Here is a 16,753-nt window from a genome sequence, read left to right as displayed (position 1 = left end):
TCTAGTAGTTGGATTGAAAGAAAAGGAAAGATTTTGAAAATGGAATCTCTTCTATGTACATTTGTCAAAGTTTCAGCTGAAAACTGAATTCAGACTTCTTTCTAGAAGATAGGGGTCTAGAGTGGGGAAAAAAAAGAGTACACACCGAGAGGTTTGAAACCAAAATGTTATGTTTGGTTGTTCCAAAATTTTAGATTTAAAATCACAAAATTATTTTTATATGTTCTTTCAAATTATTTTTATTTATCCTAATTCTTCTACATAAATATTAAATAATTTAAAAATATGTAAGTTTATTATGAAATTTAGTTATATTTGATTTTTTTTTTTTTGTCTTTTTTTTTTTTAACAAAATCAAGAACTAATCGATTAAAAATGATAAAATGAACCCAATTTTGTAAATCTAACCCCTTCCATATTTAAACTTGAAAAGTAACCCATTTTTTTACCAGAAGCCCTTCAATCATTATATTATTTATATTTAAGTTTTAATAGGAAATATTATTTTTACAAGAAAAAAATGAGGCTATTTTTATAAATAAAAAAAATGAGTATTTTTAGACTTGGGGTTAGATTTCCAAATTAAAGATTGTTGTCCCTTTTAAATTTGATCCTAAAATCAAATATGAGAATATTATTATTCCTAGTAATTTTTTTCTTTCTCTAACATTTTCCCGAACCAAACATTATAAAAAGAGCAAGTTGTTTAGCACAAACCCTAAAGTTGTTTAGCTTTTTTAAGGGATGGTTACAAGCATAATTCATGAATGTTCATGGGTCAAACAAGCCAATAACAAGAACGTGCTTAATCTTTGTAGAATAACGGCCTTCCAAAAGTACTATTTGATGAGCACCTTATCCAATTTCTTCAAAAGGATATGTAACTTGCACTTAGCATTTCTTTTTCCCTTATTATGAAGGTTTAGGTTCAAATCCCAAGACTTTGTTTGATAATTTTAGGGATATGAATATACTTGGTCATGTAGTAAAGTCAAAAAATGATGCACTACTCCCATACACCATATGCCATGATGCCATCTGGGGATCTACCACATTGCAATACAATGGATATATAGGACCAAACTATTGCCACCATTATGCCACAACTAGGGACCTAGGGTAGTCCCCATGTAAGGGTTGACCTCCATTCACAAAGTACAACCATCCACTTGCGATATGCAACCTTGTAAAGAGGAGAACCTTCACATAATTAACTACATAATAGTCATGACCCGCAATAACCACATAATAACCAAAACTGTAGAGGTCATCCAACTATCATTACATAAAAGATAGAGCTTAAAGATGGATATAATAGATATCATTTAGGGTGATTCATAACCGATGTCTCTCAATATTGCCTTCCCATAATCAACCTGCCAAAAAACAACTATAAAAGTAGATCCTAATTTCAAAACACGATGCACACAAACAATTCCATTTTTTTATGTATTGTTCTTTACTTCGCTTTATGACTAACTTGACCATTATAGAGGGTTAACTTAATCAATCCATTCCTTTTTCACCTATCTATCTCTTTGATCCATAAGAGGAAGCAGATGCCCAATTCGACCTTACTTGGAGGAGGATTCAATGGATTGGCTTCGTCTATAGAAAAATCCTCATTTGATCAACTTAGTCACAATATACACATGAACTAACAACATGCATCCTTGTGATGATCCTTAGTTATCATGGATCCAAAAATAAATAAAAATAAAATGGAACATAGATTTCAAAGAGAAAAAGGAAGAAACAACAAGCTAACTCATAGAGTTAAATAGGTACAATGAAAAACTCGTCCATGAAAATGGTCAACTAAAACGGGAACCACAAGAAGATAGTAAGTGCTTGAGCCCTTCTAATCCACAACCATCATGAAGAAGCTTAATTAAGGAAATAGGAAATCAAAGGAGCCACTTACTAGAGTGGGAGACCATCAACTCCAATTGAGCATGACGTAGCCCCAACAAGGGGAAGAAAAAGCGCCCACCAAACTATGGTGGTAAACCCACATACTTGTCATGCTTCATTGAGCCCCTTACCTTACAAGCAGTATGTGATATCATCACCACACCATTCATTAAGGTTATCCTTAGGGAGAAGATGCCTAGAGGATTTGGAATTCTTATATTCAACATGTTCAATGGGATAGGCAACAAATTAGAACACCTATCGCATGTTTGACAAATGATGATCCTCATGTAAGGGAATGAATGTTACTCCACAAAGTCTTCTCATCTAGCCTATAGGGACCAACCCTTATGTGGTTCCACCATTGCATGTTTGATAAATGATGATCCTCATGTAAGGGAGTGAATGTTACTCCACAAAGTCTTCTCATCTAGCCTATAGGGACCAACCCTTATGTGGTTCCACCATCGCATGTTTGACAAATGATGATCCTCATGTAAGGGAATGAATGTTACTCCACAAAGTCTTCTCATCTAGGCTATAGGGACCAACCCTTACGTGGTTCCACCAATTGCCACTCAACTCAATTTCAAACTTCAAGGAATTATGAGCTATTTTTATTGTCCAATACATTCACTAAAATAAAGATGAACTTGTAAAGATTATACAAAGTGGATAGAGATGTGAGGAAGAATATGACACACTTGGTGGAGTGAGAGGACTCATGGTTCAAAATGTAGTTATAAGGAGTAGAGAAATATGAGATGTTTTGAAATCCCAATAGTTGTATTTGGTTTTGTCCTCTATGATATAGTGGAAAGATTCTCTCTTATCCATGAATATAGGTATGGTTGGTCAAACCACATTAAAACCTCATATACCTTTGTGTGAATTGTTTTATTTTTGTGTTTTTAAACTAATATTGTTTGCATTAAAGCTTTCGTTAGTACAACAAACTGGTATCAGATCTTCCATTGGCACAACAAACTAGTACCAAAGCCTAGGTTAAAAAACTTTGGAAGAACTGAAGAGAATAGAGTATACAAGATGATGATAAATGATATTTTAGTTGAAAGTGAAGTCGATTATTCTTTTGTTAGGATGTGATGCAAAAAAATATATCATATAGAGATGAAGATTGATTTGATGGAATTTGATCAAAGGCGGAGATTGTTTAAATGTCTCAAATTCCTAATTAACATAGATTCATTTGTGTAAAGAATATTTCCCCAATTAATATATTATTATTATATTAGATTCTCTTATAAAATAAGGAAAGTTATTAAGAATATCTCTATAAATATTCTAAGTCATGAAAGGAAAAAAGTTATGAGATGGAGATAGACATTATACGAGGTGGATGGAGATATGAGGATTCATGATTCAAGGTATGGATACAAGGAGTGGAGAAATATAAAATGTTTCAAAAACTCAATAATTGTATTTAATTTATTCTTTATAATATTTTTTATGATTTAATGGAAAGATTCTTTTTCATCCGTAGATATAGATATAATTGATCCAACCATAAATTATTTTAACTTTGTATTCTTAAACTAATATTATTTGTATTAAAGCTTCCATTACACAACATATACAATAATTTAACACAAGTTCTCTTTAAGTAAGAGGATGCACAATGCAAGCGATAGTAATGGGCCTTTGAGGAAGGACCAAAAGAAAGGTTCGACCTATTCCTGTCACTTTCCAAGTCTCCACCAACCAACATTGAGGGGCTCTTCTCAAAAGCAACGGAATATGTCATGCTAGAAGATCTTAAATCTTGAAGGAAGTAAAAACCAAATCCGACTATTGCTCACCTTATAGGATAATAGGAGAAACTTCCCATCAAGAACTGCCTAGTCTAGGGACCAACAAAGGAGAGGTGATGATAACAAATTTCAAATATAATTTCAAGAAATGGGTCAAAACTTGAACACACTTATTTATTATTTTTATTTAAAAAAATTCAATTAATCTCCCTCCATTGAAGATCCACTCAACTTGCTTCTCTACTATGCTTATTGAGCGCATATAGTATTCTATAATTTTTAGAGTTAATGTTGCTCATTCCCTTAGCAACCTTATCAACAAAGAGTTTTGAAATTCTGAGCAAGATAAGGATGAGATGAAAGGCAGCCCAACCATTTGGAAAAACCAAGTGGTATCGATCGAGCATGGGAATAAAGCCATTACAAAAAATCAAAGGGCATGCTATATATCTTTTTGTCACATTAAAAAATATTAAAGAAAAGAAGACGGGCAGCCCAACCCTGTCATATTTAAAATGGGAATCAAGCTCTTAATATATACAAACATCGGCAAAGGCAGCAAACAAAATATTCCAAACATCACTCTGTCCTACCACAGTCCCAACTCTTGTAGGATAAGACAATCACCTGCTTTTCTAAATTTCTTATACACTTTTTATAAGATTAGGGTTTGGAAGGAAAGAAAATGAGGTAAAGAAACCGAGAAAAAGAAGACGAAAGAAGGTTGAAGTTATGATTTGGATACGATACGTGATGGGTGAAGAATCGTTGCCCATGTTACATCATTGGTTTCTTTTAATAAAAAAAGGTATATTTAATCTAAAGAAAATACACAGAGAATTCTCCTTTGCTTTAAATGTCAGCTGTCTTCAAAAAAGGTGGACGGGTTTTGTCTAAGTGGAAACGAAACCTATTAAAGGGGTGTGGAATTTGAATTTATTGAATTTCTTTATTCTTTAAGTTTTGAATAAAAGCGAAAGTCGAATGAGACTCATCAAGACATATTTATTCGGGTGATAAGTAATTTAAAATAACAAGGATTTGATTACTTTTCAATCATTACTAAAAGTATTGGTTTTTTTTTTTTTTTTTAGTTGAGTTAGTTTATTATATCTAATATTATTTTTTAATTAAAAATAAATACCAAAATTATTTAGTGTTTTTATTTTTAATATATTAGATTTATTTAATTGGAGTACTTATGTCACAACAATTTGAAAATTTTTGAAGATTGATGTAGCATAATTTTAGTACAAAGTTATTCACAAATTAGCCTAGATGCATGTTAGATTTAAATTTTGTTGCACCTAGGTAGGAAATGTCATATTTGATATGTCAAATGCATTGCTCTTTCTTTAGCAAATATTTTTATTTTTACTCATTTTATATTTAAGTTAAAAATAAATTAAAAATATTTTAAATATACAATAAATTATAAGTCTCGAGTGGGTTTTTTTCGGATATCTCGTACTTTACTCCATAATGGGATATATTTGAAATTTAAATAAATGGATTAGGGATGGGGTTGAGTTTTTTTTTAAAAAAAACTCGACACAGTAGACGATAAGGATATTGCCTTACCCTTTCACACTTGCCCCGATTATATATAAAATTAATTTTATAATTTAATTTAATTTAATTTAATTTTCATATTTTTAATATATATAATAATAAAATACTTTTCAATAAAATAAGATATAAAAAAATTATAATATTTTAATTATTTATAAAATATATTTATTTTAATGTAATTAAAATTTTACAAATTTTTTTTTTAAAAAATAAAAGTTTTTTTTTTTTTTAAATGTTAGATGATCCCAACCTTATTGACCGCAACTTTTGCATTTATTATCGCCTTCATTGCTGCCCCTCCAGTAGATATTGATGGTATTCGTGAACATATTTCTGGATTTCTACTTTATTGGAAACAATATTATCTCTGAAACGGGATGAGGTGAAATAAGTATGATAAATTATAATACTAGCCCCCTCTCGTTTAATTTTTTTAATGATTCAAATAAGATTATGTTAGAATAGGGGTAACCTGTTCCGTAGTCATCCCTAATTTATAATCATGTGTTCACTTATATAAATATAAATCCAATTATAATACTAGAACAATTAGGTTTGGTAACAATAGGTACAATGAAAAAATCGTCCATGAAAATAGTCAACTAGGAAAGGAACCACAAGAAGATAGTAGGTGCCTGAGCCCTTCTAATCCACAACCATCATGAAGAAGCTTAATTAAGGAAATAGGAAATCAAAGGAGCCACTTACTAGAGCGGGGGACCATCAACTCCAATTGAGCATGACGTAGCCCCAAGCCACAAGGGGAAGAAAAAGCGCCCACCAAACTATGGTGGTAAACCCACATACTTGTCATGCTTCATTGAGCCCCTTGCCTTACAAGTAGTATGTGATATCATCACCACACCATTCATTAAGGCTATCCTTAGGGAGAAGATGCCTAGAGGATTTGGAATCCTTATATTCAACATGTTCAATGGGATAGGCAACAAAGTAGAACACCTATCGCATGTTTGACAAATGATGATCCTCGTGTAAGGAATGAATGTTACTCCACAAAGTCTTCTCATCTAGCCTATAGGGACCAACCCTTATGTGGTTCCACCATCGCGTGTTTGACAAATGATGATCCTCATGTAAAGGAATGAATGTTACTCCACAAAGTCTTCTCATCTAGCCTATAAGGACCAACCCTTATGTGGTTCCACCATCGTATGTTTGACAGATGATGATCCTCATGTAAGGGAATGAATGTTACTCCACAAAGTCTTCTCATCGAGCCTATAGGGACCAACCCTTATGTGGTTCCACCAATTGCCACTCAACTCAATTTCAAACTTCAAGGAATTATGAGTTATTTTTATTGTCCAATACATTCACTCAATGCAACAAAAAAAAAAAAAAAGGCTAGAAGCCCTATTCCAAGTATAGAAAACCATTAGGGAATCAATACAAGCAAACATACTGTTTGAATGTGTCTCGAATTCCTAATTAGTATAGTTTCCTTTTTGTAAAAAATAATTACCTAGTTGATATATTATTGAAATATTATATTTTCTTATAAAATAAGGAAAGTTATTAGGAATATCTATATAAATATTTTAAGTTATAAGGGGGAAAAAGTTATAAAATAGAGATGAACTTGTAAAGATTATACAAAGTGGATAAAGATATGAGGAAGAATATGACACACTTGGTGGAGTGAAAGGGCTCGTGGTTCAAAATGTAGATATAAGGAGTAGAGAAATATGAGATGTTTTGGAATCCCAATAATTGTATCTGGTTTTGTCCTCTATGATATAGTGAAAAGATTCTCTCTTATCCATGGATATAGGTATGGTTGGTCGAACCACATTAAAACCTCATATACCTTCATGTGAATTGTTTTATTTTTGTGTTCTGAAACTAATATTGTTTGCATTAAAGCTTTTGTTGGTACAACAAACTAATATCTAATCTTCCATTGGCACAACAAACTAGTACCAAAGCCCAGGTTAAAAATCTTTGGAAGAATTGAAGAAAATGGAGTATACAAGACGATGATAAATGATATTTTAGTTGAAAGTGAAGTCGATTATTCTTTTGTTAGGATGTGATGCAAAAAAATGTATCATATAGAGATGAAGATTGACTTGATGGAATTTGATCAAAGGTGGAGATTGTTTAAATGTCTCAAATTCCTAATTAACATAGATTCATTTGTGTAAAGAATATTTTCCTAATTGATATATTATTATTATATTAGATTCTTTTATAGAATAAGGAAAGTTATTGGGAACATCTCTATAAATATTATAAGTCATGAAGGGGAAAAAGTTATGAGATGGAGATAGACATGCATTATACGAGGTGGACGGAGATACGAGGATTCATGGTTTAGGGTATGGATACAAGGAGTGGGGAAATATATAAAATATTTCAAAAACTCAATAATTGTATTTAATTTATTTCTGTAATATTTTTTATGATTTAGTGGAAAGATTCTTTCCCATCTGTAGATATAAATATAATTGTTCGAACCATAAATTATTTTAACTTTATATTCTTAAACTAATATTATTTGTATTAAAGTTTCCATTACACAACATATACAATAATTTAACACAAGTTCTCTTTTAAGTAAGAGGATGCACAATGCAAGCGATAGTAATGGGCTTTGAGGAAGGACCAAAAGAAAGGTTCGACCTATTCCTGTCACTTTCTAAGTCTCCACCAACCAACATTGAGGGGCTCTTCTCAAAAGCAACGGAATATGTCATGCTAGAAGATCTTAAATCTTGAAGGAAGTAAAAACCAAATCCGACTATTGCTCACCTTATAGGATAATAGGAGAAACTTCCCATCAAGAACTGCCCAGTCTAGGGACCAACAAAGGAGAGGTGATGATAACAAATTTCAAATATAATTTCAAGAAATGGGTCAAAACTTGAACACACGTATTTATTATTTTTATTTAAAAAAATTCAATTAATCTCCCTCCATTGAAGATCCACTCAACTTGCTTCTCTACTATGCTTATTGAGCGCATATAGTATTCTATAATTTTTAGAGTTAATGTTGCTCATTCCCTTAGCAACCTTATCAACAAAGAGTTTTAAATTCTCAGCAAGATAAGGATGAGATGAAAGGCAGCCCAACCATTTGGAAAAACCAAGTGGTATCGATCGAGCATGGGAATAAAGCCATTACAAAAAATCAAAGGGCATGTTATATATCTTTTTGTCACATTAAAAAATATTAAAGAAAAGAAGACGGGCAGCCCAACCCTGTCATATTTAAAATGGGAATCAAGCTCTTAATATATACAAACAACGGCAAAGGCAGCAAACAAAATATTCCAAACATCACTCTGTCCTACCACACTCCCAACTCCTGTAGCATAAGACAATCACCTGCTTTTCTAAATTTCTTATACACTTTTTATAAGATTAGGGTTTGGAAGGAAAGAAAATGAGGTAAAGAAACCGAGAAAAAGAAGAGAAAAAGAAGGTTGACGTTATGATTTGGATAGGATAGGTGATGGGTGAAGAATCGTTGCCCATGTTACATCATTGGTTTCTTTTAATAAAAAAAGGTATATTTAATCTAAAGAAAATACAAAGAGAATTCTCCTTTGCTTTAAATGTCAGCTGTCTTCAAAAAAGGTGGATGGGTTTTGTCTTAGTGGAAACGAAACTTATTAAAGGGGTGTGGAATTTGAATTTATTGAATTTCTTTATTCTTTAAGTTTTGAATAAAAGCAAAAGTAGAATGAGACTCATCAAGACATTTATTTGGGTGTCAAGTAATTTAAAATAACAAGGATTTGATTACCTTTCAATCATTACTAAAAGTATTGGTTTTATTATTATTATTAATAATATTATTATTATTATTTTAATTTAGTTGAGTTAGTTTATTATATCTAATATTATTTCTTAATTAAAAATAAGTACCAAAATTATTTAGTGTTTTTATTTTTAATATATTAGATTTATTTAATTGGAGTACTTATGTCACAACAATTTGAAAATTTTTGAAGATTGATATAGCATAATTTTAGTACAAATTTATTCACAAATTAACCTAGATGCATGTTAGATTTAAATTTTGTTGCACCTAGGTAGGAAATGTCATATTTGGTATGTCAAATGCATTGCTCTTTCTTTAGTAAATATTTTTATTTTTACTCATTTTATATTTAAGTTAAAAATAAATTAAAAGTATTTTAAATATACAATAAATTATAAGTCTCGAATGGGTTTTTTTCGGGTATCCATCGTGCCTTACTCCATAATGGGATAGATTTGAAATTTAAATAAATGGATTAGGAATGGGGTTGAGATTTTTTTTAAAAAAAACTCGAGACGGGTAGACGATAGGTTCGAATATTGCCTTACCCCCTTCCCACTCGCCCCGATTATATATAAAATTAATTTTATAAATTAATTTAATTTAATTTTAATTTTCATATTTTTAATATATATAATAATAAAATACTTTTCAATAAAATAAGTTATAAAAAATTATAATATTTTAATTATTTATAAAATATATTTATTTTAATGTAATTAAAGTTTTTTTAAAAATTAAATTTTTTTAAAAAAATAAAAGTTTTAAAAAAATATATATATATATATATATATATATATATATATATATATATATATATATATATATTAAATGGGATGAGGTGAGATAAGTATGATAAATTATCATACCAGTCATGTCCCATTTAATTTTTTTAATGATTTAAATAAGATTAGGTCCGTAACCATCCCTAATTTATAATCATGTGTTCACTTATATAAATATGAATCCAATTATAATATTAGAACAATTAGGTTTGGTAACATGTGACTTTTCATGTCATTATTATATATCATATTTTAATTCATTGTTTTATATCTTGTTCTCATTATTTTATAACATAATTTCATTTCATACACATAATTTATTCTTTTATATCTTGTCTCGGTTTTTGTTTTTATTCAATGATTCAGATTTTATAATATACTTTCAACAACTAAGATCTAAAATTCACTAAAAACAAAATAAAAACCTTGGTTTTTTTCCTAAATATATATTAAAAGAAATTTCATTACAAATTTGTGTCCTTCTTCATTTGAGAGACCCCATTACTTAGTTTAACTATTTTGTTGCCTTAAACTATTGAAAGTATTCAAATGCATGCACGAAAACTATTGTGCCCAAAATTATCTATACTTCTTCATTTTTAATTTCATATATTATAATTAAATTTTCCACCGATCATTTGATTTGGACAGCCCCATTACTAAAAATTAAAATCATAATATATCACGTAGCCGAATTTTTGGCTGTTCATTGATTCAAGGGATTTGTTCTTATTTTTATGCCTTGGCTTTCGTGCAAAAGATTAGCATACTTTAATTGAATTGAAATACATCATTATCAGTTTATCACATCAATGGTTTACGTCCAATTTTTAATTTGCTAGGCGTGATTTCCTTTGATTTCTTATTTCAGTTGTCGCCTAATTACAACTGGGTCATGTAGAGTTTGTGTCAAATTCTATGCCTTGCACGACATCCATGTTTTACAACATGGGCACATCATTTTCAATAACAAAAATTGCTGGCATCTTTTCTTTCTTAGACTTACATTTGATACTTTTAAATTGTCTATAGAATTTAGACAATTTGGATTATCAAAATTTTGATTCTTTATCTAATTTTTTCAAATTTCTCAAGAAATTTGTTGAGTACCACGTATAAGGCATAAGGGTAGAGTATCCACATTCAATTTATTAGTGGGTTAATTTCATTTACACCTTCTTGGATTTAGTGTAAATATATTAAAATATCACAAGTTTTAAATACTATCTGTTAGTACTTTTATAAATTAAAATATCACAAGTTTTAAATATCATCGATTGGTACTTTTTATATATTTATTTCATATATAAAATTTACTTTTTAGAAATTTTTTTTTTTTTTGAAGAATTATTAACCATGTTGGTGCATGGTCAATGATGTCTTTTCCGACTTACTTCCTCTGAGTGAACGACAAGCGTACCTACAATAGGGTGTGTCTGAATAGTTTTTTTGGGCATGCACCTTCGAAACTTAAGTTAATATTTGGAAGAGATGGGTAATAGTTTTTTAGGGAGCTTATTTCATACTTGAATCTCGATGTCTGGCAGCTTTTTATTTTGACAGAGTTGTAACATTTCAAATATCTTTTTAATACTTTAAATGTTAGTAATTGGTCCTGTAGATAATGGTTTCTAAGTTTAAGTAAGACGTTTATACTTATAAATGCACATAGTGTAACGGTTCGATATATTTATTACTTGCACAATGAATATAGATGTTGTCCGAATAGCCCTTTCTCCATCTGATACTTAGACGAGAAATGGATTTATGTTTTGGATGGATGTGGGATCCCACAATGCCTCCTAATTCTCTCGGCTAGATTCGTCTAAAAACTAGACGGGTGGTTGGAGAGAATTTACTATCAGTTTGCTTGTTGGAAAAGTTTTCAAATTTGTGTTTTGATGCCAAAGGGACACATGTTCGATGTGTAGGGTTCGAGGCAACACATGATTATGGAGGCTGACAAGCAATAGGTCTCTTCAAATGCCTTGATCATTGTGCTCATTTTTTAACCTATTTAAATGCCATTTTGGCCATTTGATTTCAATCTCTTGTTTGGATTGGGTTTTTTCTTGCGGTTGTATTTAGGGACTCCGTTGCTATTATTTTCATCATCGATATTATCACCAGTTTGCCATCGATGTCACTGCAACCTCGCCATTGGTTCCAAAATACCTCTGTTTTGTTCTTCTAGGTTAGGTTTCTTCCTCTTTCGTTCAAATACTTCTTACTTTTATCAGCATTATGCTAGGGTCTCTGCATAGTTTTGTTTAAGTTGTGATTTGTGAGGGCGTTTTGCTTGATTTGTGAGGGTTTGTGAGGGCTTTTCAAAGCCAAAGCATGAATTTTGTCCAATTAATAATTTTTCGGTTGTCTTTGAGTAGTCGATACTTTCTAGACAACTTTGAGCCGTCCAAGGGGTTAAACTTAACAACAATAGAATATCGGGTTGATGCCTTCTGTGTCTCAGCCTAGGGGACATTTAGTTAATCCATTTGTGCTTCCCTCGCACAAGTGTCTAGTTGGCCTTTGTTATATTTTTCTATATTGATAAAAGAGGTGTTGCTTTAACAAGTAGTAGGTCTCAATTGAGCGGAATGAGGGCTTCTTGATTCGAACATTCCAAAATGGATTCACTATGGATGAATTGTCCAAACAAGAGTTTTAGGTTCACTTCCAAATTCCTGACTTCTTTGATATTCAACTGTCAGACGACAAGGCCCAATCAATAGACGGGCTAGGTGTTCTTGATAAGACTGGAGTTAGCTTAGTCAAGCAATGTGGCTGAATAGACTTATGGTTGGATGGGTTTGTGGCAAGATAGTCCTAGCATTTTGTAACTGTTTTTTTATTTTTCATATTTATGACATTTTTTTTTAGGGCGTTTAAGCCATACGGATTTCACACTTTATATGGTCTATGGGCTTTTGTGTCTTTTGCAACATTTTGAACAGTCAAATACAAGTTATTTGCTGATCCATTCTAGCCTTATATACATATTACATGTTTGTTTATTCGTTTTAACCTTTGACCTTTATAAGATTTTGAGTTTTTTTTTTCTTATTTGCACTGTTTTTGGCTTCTCTTTTAATCAATGGGACCAAGGCTCATGTTGTTTTGATTTGTCCTTTCACTTTCAGCAATTTAGTTGAGTGTTTGTAAGCACGTAATCAACTTCGGTTTTATTCTTCCACTTTTAATGGTTTAGTTAGGTGCTTGTAAGCATGTAGTTGACTTTGGCTTTATTCTTCCACTTTTAGCGATTTAGTTAAGTACTTGTAAGCATGTAACCGACATCAGCTTTGTTCTTCCGCTTTTAGTGGTTTAATTAAGTGCTTGTAAGCACATAGTTGGATTCAACTTTGTTTTTTCACTTTTAGCGGTTTAGTTAAGTGCTTGTAAGCATATAGTCGGATTCGACTTTGTTTTTTCCACTTTTAGAGGTTTAGTTACTACTTGTAAGCACATCATCAGATTCAGTGTTGTTCTTTTGCTTTTAGTAGTTTAGTTAAGTGCTTATAAGCATGTGGCTAAATTCGACGTTGTTCTTCTACTTTTAACGGTTTAGTTAAGTGCTTGTAAGCACGTAGTTGGATTTGCCTTGTTTTTCCACTTTTAGAGGTTTAGTTAAGTGCTTGTAAGCTTGTAGCCGACTTCGGGTTCGCTTCAAGGTCGTTTGGCTAGGTATGCGGTGGCTCATTTGGTTTACACAATGTCTCAAACCCATTTGCACTTGTAACTCTTCGTTTTCCTATTTCAGTTGCTCAGTAGGGACTGCATGCACTATTCATTCTCTCCCTACCTTCTCTCAATTTTGATCTGCCATGCATGGAATTGGTCGTCCACCTCTATCGAATGGGGATGTGTTTCAGGAGGTAAATTAGCCATCTACACTTGAATCTTTTATTTCGTTTTCCATAGACGGGGCCAATTGTTGGTGCACGACCAACAATGTCTTTTCTAGCTAGGTTCATCCGAGTGAACAAGTGTACCTACAACAAGGTGTTTTCGGATGATTTTTTTGAGTACGCCCCTTTGAAGCTTAAGTTCATATCTTGAAGAGATGGACAACAGTTTTTTAGGAAGCTTATTTCATACATGAATATCGATGTTTGGTAGCTTTTTATCTTGGTAGAGTTGTAACGTCTCGAGTGTCTCTTTAATACTTTAAATGCTAGTAATTGACCCAATGAATAATGATTTCTTGGCTTAAGTCAAGCGTTTATGCTCATAAATGCACAGGATGTAACGATTTGATATATTTATTACTTGCATAATGAATATAGACGTTGTCCGGATAGCCCTTTGTCCATTTGATACATGGATGAGAAATGAATTTATACTTGGATGAGAAATGAATTTATACTTGGATGGATGCGAGGTCTCATAATGCCTCCTAATTCTCTCAAAATCGATCATCTACTTATGTTGAATGGGGATGCATTCTAGAAGGTACGTTAGCCATATGCACTTAAGGCTTTTTGTTCATTTCCCATAGATGACACCAATTGTTGGTGCACAACCAATAATGTTTTTTCTAGCTAGCTTCCTCTGAGTAAACGATGAGCCTTCGAAGCTTAAGTTAATATTTGGAATAAATGGACAATAACTTTTTAAGGAGCTTATTTCTTACTTGAATCTCAATGTTTGGTAACTTTTTACAGAGTTGTAACGTTTCAAGTGTCTCTTTAATACTTGAGATGCTAGTAATTGACCCTATGAATAACGATCTTTGAGTTTAAGTGAGACGTTTATGCCCATAAATGCACTTGACATAACGGTTTGATATATTTATTACTTGTGCAATGAATATGAACGTTGCCTGTATAGCCCTTTGTCGGTTTAATATCCGGATGAAAAATGAATTTATGTTTGGATGGATGCAGGGTCCCACAAACCATTCTTACCTAATTTTTTTAATCCAAAATATTTCTAAAAATCTATATTTTATAAACAAAATAAATTTATAATTACACTAATTAAAAAAATTAAAATTAATAATAATTAAATATATTTACACCAAACCTTTAATTTGACAAGTGTTATAAAAGGCTTTATCATTTATTATTTGGACTCTTCATGCACTGGTGGGAGACTAATACTGACTAGCCTCCTCATTCCAATCCAAATTTGGCCACCTTTACGAGACTAAACTCAAACTCATGTACCCATGCACATCTAATTACTTAAAAAAATACGTCATCTGCATGTCATATACAATTTTGTTTCAGGTATAAAGTGTATATGGCAATGCCCCATGCAGAATATATAAATGGAATATATCACAACTTTGGGAGGGCAGCTTTCCAAACCTTTGAAAATACAAATGGCCTACAAAGCCCTCATTTGTGACCTTCCATCATTTAATTAATTTTGCCTGTCTGCCGACCAAATTAAAACTGACATGAGCATATCATTCATAAAAATTTTTGAACCCTCGAATTTTATGAAATATTCTTTGAAAATAATGGTTTTTTTTTCTTCAAATTGTCCCTATAGAGTTGGCTTTCGAAGCCTTAAATTCAGCAGGCCTACCAAGCCCTCATCTGTGACCATTACCCCCACCCCACACTCCCCTACTAAATTAAATTAAGTGGACCCGCGGCCTCCTTTTGTAGTGTTTTATGGAAATTGGAAAACTTATTCTTAATTTTAACATATGGTCGAAGTCTCCTGCGTTAATTTCCAGTGGATGTGGGCGTATACATCACGAGTGTGAGTCGTGCGAGTCGTGTGATCGTGTGAGAGACGTGTCTTCCTTCTTAAGTCTTTACTTCTAAAGTTGAACAACAGCCCAAAGCCTATCAATAGGCTAAGAAAGGTGTGTAAATAGAATAAGTTAAAGGATGTAAATTAAGTAAATGATAATATAAAGTTGGTGTGAATTGAACTTTTGGCCAATATGAAAGCTTATAAAACCGTAGCATAAGGGAGTCAAAGTCAGTCTTTTCCCGATCTGTTCTCAATTACTTTTTTACTTTTTTACTTTTTCTTTTCTTTGATTGTTTCTCGCCTTTTCAAAGTTTTCACACTACCTATCAATATGATTTAATAACATAATGATTTTAGTTAATCAATATCTCACGGATGGTATCCAAAACATTGAAAATAAAGAATAGCTTCACTAATGCATATCAGGCCTTTTGCTTTTAAAACAATAAAATTTAACTAAACCAGCACTTGAAGTTAGAGCTTCTTTGGCAGAGTTCTAAAAACAATTTTCTATTTTTAAAAATAATTTTTTATTTTTAAAAATAAAAAATAGTTTTTAAAAATTTATAATATTATTTAATTATTGTTCTCTATTTCCAGCCAGTTTTTAAAAACAAACTAAAATAGAGAATAACTTTTAGTTTCTCTCCCATATATAATTATTATTTTTCAAATTTTTTCATTAGGTAAATTAACTTCAAATTAAACAAGACTTAATATATTGAATTTATTAATAAATCTATTATTTTTTAAAAATAATTTAAAACTTAAATAATAAACTTATTAATACCACAAATTTATAAATAAAAATTGGTTTAAAATAACTCTATTGTTTATCTTTTTCATAAAATTATTATTTCTCTATTTGTTTTCACTAGACAAATAAACTTGAAATTAAATTAGATTTAATGTTTTGGATTTATTAATAAGTATAATAACTTTTAAAAATGATTTAAAACTCAAATAATAAACTTATTAATACCATAAATTTATGTATAAAAATTTTCAAATGCTAGAAAGGTTAAAAACACTTCTCGGAATCACTGTCAAACACATTTTTTTTTTAAAAAATTGTTTTTTATTCTCCATTTTTTAAAACAATTTTTAAAAAACAACGCAAATGTTTCGGATGTACTTTCTATTTTTCATTTTTTAAAATAAAAAGTCTTTTTATAAAAATAGAATATATTACTTTAAAAGTTTTTATTT

Source organism: Vitis riparia, chromosome 16, assembly GCF_004353265.1.
Source record: "Vitis riparia cultivar Riparia Gloire de Montpellier isolate 1030 chromosome 16, EGFV_Vit.rip_1.0, whole genome shotgun sequence".
Taxonomy (NCBI): domain Eukaryota; kingdom Viridiplantae; phylum Streptophyta; class Magnoliopsida; order Vitales; family Vitaceae; genus Vitis; species Vitis riparia.
Note: the sequence above shows the minus strand (reverse complement) of the source record.